This window comes from Symphalangus syndactylus, chromosome 16 (assembly GCF_028878055.3).
Source record: "Symphalangus syndactylus isolate Jambi chromosome 16, NHGRI_mSymSyn1-v2.1_pri, whole genome shotgun sequence".
Classification (NCBI taxonomy): Eukaryota; Metazoa; Chordata; class Mammalia; order Primates; family Hylobatidae; genus Symphalangus; species Symphalangus syndactylus.
In genome coordinates, this window is record NC_072438.2 from 21,724,548 (window position 1) to 21,732,116 (window position 7,569).

The following is a 7,569-nucleotide window of genomic DNA, read 5'->3' on the forward strand; positions in this document are numbered from 1 at the left end:
CTTATGAAACATCAGCTGTTCTGAATTCCTGCAGCACCTGCCACAACAAAAGGAGGCCTTTTGCTGAGCATACTAATGCAGTTGCACATGCCTTCATAGAACAAAGAAATCAAAATGAGGAGTTCATTAAGCATCCTTTGGACACTGTCCATTCTACCCTGGCCTGAGCCCTCCAGGGGAGGTAGAAATCCACCTGCAAGGGAAGATGTCCTATGTCGAGTGAGTCCCCACCACCTCCCTTTTGTCCTCTCTGGTGATCTCCTCCCTCCTCTTTCTGGTCCTTTGCATCCCATTTGGCTCACACCTCAGCTACTGCCTCATCTGCAGACCCCTCTGGCATCTGCTCCTCTAGCTATGCCTCTGAATTCTCTCATGGACCCAACTTTGCCCCCACACTTTATAGCTGTGCCTGAAAGACAGGTTGGCTTCCCAGGAGGAAAAAGCTACAATGAACAGGCTGCCCCTCAATCCTACTGGCTTCTTCCTCTCTGCTTTCTCATACACCTGGCTGGTTTTTTGTAGTCTTCAGGATTAGCAACCTTTCCCTTGGCTTTGCTGAGAGATGCCATGCTGATGTCCATTTCTTCATAGTATAGCATCTTTTCAAGGTTTAGGTGACTTCTGCCCATCCTCTTTATGGGAGGGATGCTGAGGACGAAGAGTATGTTCCTCTTCCTACCCCCTCACTCACTCTGTCTCAAGGAGGGAGGGATTGCCAGTTGGATTGATCCAGACTTAGCACTTTCTGGAACATGTTTATTAGTGAGTGAGTTCACTGCACTTTATTTTTTAATTTTAATTTTTTTTTGAGGCAGTTTCACTCTTGTTGCCCAGGCTGGAGTGCAATGGCATGATCTCAACTTACCACAACCTCTGCCTCCTGGGGTTCAAGCAATTCTCCTGCCTCACCCTCCCAAATGGCTGTGATTACAGGCATGTGCCATCAAGCCTAGCTAATTTTTGTAATTTTAGTAGAGATGGGGTTTCTCCATGTTGGTCAGGCTGGTCTCGAACTCCCGACCTCTGGTGATCCACCCACCTCAGCCCCCCAAAGTGCTGGGATTACAGGCATGAGCCACCGTGCCCGGCCTTCACTGTACTTTAAAAGCAGGATTCTAATCTCCACTTCTTCTTGTGCTTGAACATAATCAGCTCTCTTTCATCATTTTCGCCGACTTAGTAAACATTTCATACTGAGGAGTCCATCCATCCTCAGTGTAAGTCAGTGCCCACTGAACTCCCTCTTGAGTGGGGTGAAGCAGGTTTGTCATTCTCACCTGTTCAGTTTTCTGGCTCAGTGAACCAAGTTGTGCTGTTGACTGGTCATGTATCTTTCTTCTCCAGCATGCCTAAGCTTGCTCCTCGAAAGGCTTTAAACCTAAGCCATGCTCTTGAATCCAACTTTGATTAGGGATCTACAGTGGAACTGTCACAAGCCCGAAAACCCATAAACTAAGCAGTAGATTTCCATTTGACAATTGTTCGCTGGGTGTAAATATCAAGTGGAGGTGAGGAGGGAGGCTGGACATTACTCTGTCGATGCTGGGGATTGAACAGACAATCTGTGGGAAATTTGGTGCCTTTCTACGGCTTGGCTTTGGAATAAGCTTCCATTTATTCCACTGGGTTACATTCTCCCATTGGTCCACATTAAGGTGCTGCTGTAGGAACTTGAAGCTTTTGCAATAGTGTGGGTGGAATTCTCATGCTCCTCTTTCGTCCAGAACCAGCCTCCTTCCTGACCTGGGATTATGCAAAGAGAGATAATATGCAAATGAGATCATATGTTCCATTTCTTTTTGGGCCAGTTGGATTTAACCTAGTGCATGTTATACCAATAAGCACCACTAAGTCTTTGTATAATCCCTCTTCCTCCTGATGGAATCTATGATCTATGATCTCATTGGTACTAACTCTAACAAGCCTAGGATATTCTGGTGGAAACTGGTAGAAATTGAACAAGACTGAAAACATAATGACCTGCCCTTCCCACCCTCCAACCTCTTCTCTCTAGGGGAAAATAATTCAAATTGTTGTGGGAACTTCAACCCTTTTTTTCCAGTGTCTCATAGGAGGGGACCGGGCAGAATATCATGATCTCTTGGCTTTAAGGAAGTAATTCTTTACCATTGTAAGCATAATGGTTTAGTGAAGTAGAACTACCGGTTTAAGGAAGGGGGAGCATAGCATAGTGATTAAGAACATGGACTTTGCATTCAGATAAATTAGGGCTGAAACCTGGCTTGATTAATAACTAGCTGTGAAACCTTGGACAAGTTACTTAATCTCTTTCAGTATTGTGAATATTCTTTTTTAGCGGTAAAGGAGGGATAATTATAACTAACTCATAGAGTCATTATAAGAATTAAATGAGATAATGTAAGCAAAGCTCTTCAGCACAGGCCCTGACACATGGTAAGCTCCCAATATATGGTAGCTACAATACTGTCTCATCATTGTACTATAAACACATTCTGTCTCCTAATGTGATGGGTTAAAATGGAGCAGGAAGAACTAGGGCAAGCGAGGACAATGGATCACAGTCAGGTGTCAACCCCAGGTAGGGCCTGGGTGAAGACCTAGGGTCAAAGAGGGGAGGACGTTCAGGACACAATGGACTATTCTCAGAGAGATATCTGCATCTTCCCTAAACTCACCAAAGAGCCTTGTTCAGGGGCTGGGTGGGGATACACTTGGATACTGGAAAAGGCAATAGATTTCATTTGAGAAATGGGTTTTCATTACTGCCTTTTCTCTAATTTGCTGGGTTCCTGTGGCAGACTGCAAAGGTGGTTTCAGTTCTTAATTTCTTTAGCCTTGTCTCTGCTATGTGACTTTGCAGATCTTCATGCTAAAGATGGACTCTTTTACCCATGTTTTGAATCTGGGCTGGCTCTGTGACTTGTTTCATCAAGTGTATCAGAAGTAATGGTTTCCTAGTTCCAAGTCTAGACTTCAAAAGGCCCATGGGTTTCTATTACACTTACTCTCTGTCTCTCCATCCTGGCCTTAAGAACATGCTGGGCTGTAGCTTGCTGAAGGATGAGAAACACATGGAGCAGAGCTGAGTCATCCCACTGGACCCAGCAGAAGCCTGAACTGATCAGTGGACTGCAAGCCATTTCTGAGCTATTTGGATGATGAGCACAGATGAGCAGAGCCAACCAGCCTAACATCCTCGATGCATGAACAATAAAGGCTTATTGTTGCATGAGGTTTTGTGTGGTTCATCTTATGTAGCATTGCCATGAGGACAGATAAGTGAACAGTTGCAATATAACTTCATCTTATTTATCATTTTGAATTCATTCACTCAACAGGCATCAAGTATCTATCATGTATCAACGCCGGGCTAAGCATTGTTGGGGAAACATTGTTTGGTGATAGCACACAATAATAACAAAGGAGACAAACAACTGTCTCGTTTATTCACCAATATATCCTTCTGACCTAATAGAGTAAGTTGGCACTTAGTAGATGTTCAATAAACATTTGCTCTCTTATGAAGACATAATGATGCAATAAACATATGTTGTTGTATGTGAATGTAGTATGTGTGTGTCTGTGTTCCAGATAACTAATTAAATATGTCATTAAAATATCAGGCCCATTTTTCTTGCTGTCCTCTGGAGTGGCAGAAATAATTTCCTATTCTTTTCTCCACTGCCTTTTTTTTTTTCTTTTTCTTTCCCCTCCTACAATGTCAGCAGCAGAAACTGCAGTGTGCTGTTAAACTTACCTCTATAATAGAATGTAGATGTATAAATCAAAACAGCTTCTAACGGGTTGTCTGCAGTAATAAATGCTACGGAGGCTGCCCAACTGGCAGTGTAAGAGAGATTATACAAACTGCTGCCTGGAGAAAACACAGCATCATGAATAAACTCAGCCTTGAATTATTTATATATTTTAAGCGTTTTTTTTCTCTCTTCAATCCACAAGGCCTGGGAATGATTTTCACTGGGAGCTGAGTGTCTGAATTTGGCTGTAAAAGGAAAACAGTTGCGGTATGTCTTAGTCCAAGTTTCAGGGTGAGGATAGTATCATGTTACGTGAGGAGTCAGCAAGGCTGGCAGTGCAGTGCAGTGCAGTGAGAAGATACTATTTAGAGCTCAGAAGAGGACAGTTCGAATCCTAGGAAGTTGTGTCTCCCGGGGCTTGTGGGCTTTGTGGGCCACCTTGGACCCACACAATTGGATGGAGAGCCCCAGGGCCCACCTCCAGCACTTCTACCAGAGGATGCTGCATCATTCTCTTTATTGAAGTAGATTTCAATCTAAGACTTTGTTGTGGAAAAAAATGGTTTTATTATAAAAGGAAAAGTTTGGAAATCAATGGCGTGACTAATCTTTGAGACTCTATACAAGTGAGCTTCACCTCCTCCTGCCAGCTAGAGACTCTGGGGACCCTTTAAAAACTGTTAATGCCAGGGTCCTAATCTTTATCAATTAAATCAGAATTTCTGGAGATGGGGGTAGACATCAGGATTTTAAAATGTATCCAGGTGACTCTGATGTGCAGCCAGGGTGGAGAACCTCTACTTCACACCCTTCATTCATCTAACAGGACAAATATTGAGCACCTGCCATCAGCCAGGTATTCAGCAGAGGACGGAGGATAAAGTGAAGAATGGGACAGGCCCAATCCTTGCCTTCATGGATTTCTCCATTTAAGTAAACACGCAGCTGAAATTTGGAGGGATATATCCTGATACAGGAATATACAATACTATGACAGATAATAGACATTGTGATAGTGTTTATTGCTGGAAGACTGTTGTTTTAGTCTTTTTAAAGACTCATGCATTGTGCTAAATGATTTGTATGAAGTATCTTATTGGACTCTCATTCCAAGTCTGTAGTTAGGTACAGTTACTATCTTTGTCTTACAAATAAAGTACATGAGGCCCAGAGAGAGTAACTTGCCCAAGTTTATATAGCCCATAAAGGTGGAGTCTGGGGGAAGGGGTGCCCTGCCCAGACTTGGCAAATCAGGATGATGTCTCTGTACTTCTTGACTCTTTGAGTACACTTTGGAGCTGCAGAGATTGGGGAGCTGAATGGATGTCAGAGTATATGTTGTAGAAGAGAAGCTGATGTTTTTCAAAGCATTGCATCAGCAGAAAGCAGGGCCTTGCATGCATACATGTGTGCACACACACACTCACAAAGTATTACTGGCAGAAAAGATTATGAAATAACACTTTTATTTTACAAGTGAGCAAATAGAAACAGAGAGAGTTGATGGCACAGGCACAGGCTTTGCCATGCTGGGGATGAGATCCAATTCTTCTGATTTCTTCTTTGAGGGCTCTTTAACTCACCCCGCTGTGACTCAGCTTTCACAGGGTGCTCTTCTGGCTTACAATCCCAAGATTCGAGGGAAATTCCACCCGATTTCACCAAATACATTTTCACCTGACATTGCATAACGAAGTCACCTGAGCTTGCAGTGATTCACTCTGCAAGTACCTTGATTCACCCAGCCCTCACCTCAAATTTTTGATGCCTCATTTCTTCCCATAAGCAGGCACTGTGCCTTAAGTAGGTGGTGGAGAACTTGCCATGAGAATGCTATAATCCTTTCCACATGTTTGAAATTGGTACTTTTCTAAGTTCCTTAGCAACCATTGTCTCATACAATCTTTCCAAGAGTCCCGTCAGTAGGCAGGAAAGTTGCCATTATCAACCCATTTGGGAGGTGAACTGACTTGGGTTCAGAAACGACCTGCCTCAGGCTCCTCCTGGGAAGTTGATGTTATTGTTTTGGTAACAGGATGATGGTCACTACTAAGGAACTCCAGCCACATCCTCACTCGCCCTCACACAATGTCTTCACGGTCCCATCTGCATTTGCTCCGGCTGTGTTTCCACCAACAACCTCAGTGCTGGTTCCTCCTTGCTGAGTCATTTAGGCTGACTCATCTTCTGGACTCCAGAGATTCCCTAACTGCATGCCTCAGTTAGGGAAAGGTGTGTGTGTGTGTGTGTGTGTGTGTGTGTGTGTGTGTTTGTGTGCGCACGAGCATGCATGTGCATGTGTGAGGGGATCCTTGTTAAATTCTTATCAGAACACTTCAGAATATTTGAACTGGCCACGACCTGATTGCTTACTGATATCTGAGTGTCCCTTTTCCAAGATAGAAATGTAGTTCCTTGCTCTTTTCCAAATCTGATTTGCAAGAGCTGCTGCTCCTGTAAATCCAGTCATTTTCCTCTTTTTTCTCTCTTTTCACTTATTGATTCCTTCTTCTTCTAACCATCACCAACAGTTTAGCCAAGATAATGTAAACATTTCTCTAGAGTCTGGCCCAGTCAATTCTCTTAGAGGCTCATATTTTCCTTAAAATCTAAATGATGCAATGAAAGAGAACTTTGTTTCTGAGCAATTCCTTGAAGACTACTGCTTGCAGACTTCATCCAAGTTGAACCTTTGGAGAACCAAACTGCTGTCTTGAGACCCTTTCCCTCTCTTCAGCAAAATCAGAAGCTCCCATTGCCAGAGTCAGGATGCGTACAGCAGCCATTCTACTCAGCAGATCTCATGCTTAGTAGGATGAAGGCCAAGAGCTAATGAGAGGGAATTTGGGGACTCCGGCCAAATGGGGGCTTTCAAGTAGCCCTGTTGGGAAGCAAACATACATACCAGGCTGTGTAGAGAGTCAGCAAATAGTTCCTCAGAGACCCAAGGTCAATACTGGGTCCAAAGAGATTGCAAGGAGTGAGGCTGATTGGCAGCAATTGTCCCGGAACTAGGCAGGTTTGAAAAATACTCTGTTCATTTTATTCTGTCCCATTAAACTGAAAGCATTTTTAAGCTTGTGGTTTTGAGCAGCACATCTGGCATGATTAAAACCTAGTCATTGTATGAATGGACTTGTTTGGAGGATTTAACCCTCAATGAATATTATCTGATGGGAAAGTCAGGGAAAGCTTCTCTCTGTGTCTTCAAAGACTTTGGTAGAAAGAGAAAGGAGCAGACAACCTTTGAGTTTTCAGATCCTGGGAGGACCCTTTCTGTCTCCAGCCCTCCCATCCCCAGATTTTTTAAGGACAAAAAGGGGCTGTTCCTCTATCATGAGGCTTCTTGTCTAGGGGGACAGGGCCCTCAGAAGGCAAGCCCCTGAGAACAGTCTCCTTTTTGGTGGGGAGGAGAGGTGTTGAAACTCTCTAACACTACACGTGATGATTTTCCCTTCTGGGAAGCACGTGAGATTAACTGATGATGTTTTAAAATATATATTTTTACAGAAACATTTTAGGGAGAAAGCTGCTGCTTAGTGTTCTACATGAGGGAATTGAGGTGTACTCATATTTTCTGCCTCTCTTTTTCTCTCATCTGTTACTTGGAACAGAAACCCTGTGGGGCTGCAGAGCTTTAGCTAAACTCACCAGCAATCTCTCCATGGTGTGCCCTTAAATTCTGAAACCCAGAACTATTGGCATGACTGAAAAGTCTCATCTTCAGACAGAGAACTGGGAGTAGTATAAATAATAACTGGGTGCTTTTTAAGCTCTTTTGAAAGAGAATAAGGGGTGTTAAACCCTCTCTGTGGGTGCCCTGAAATTT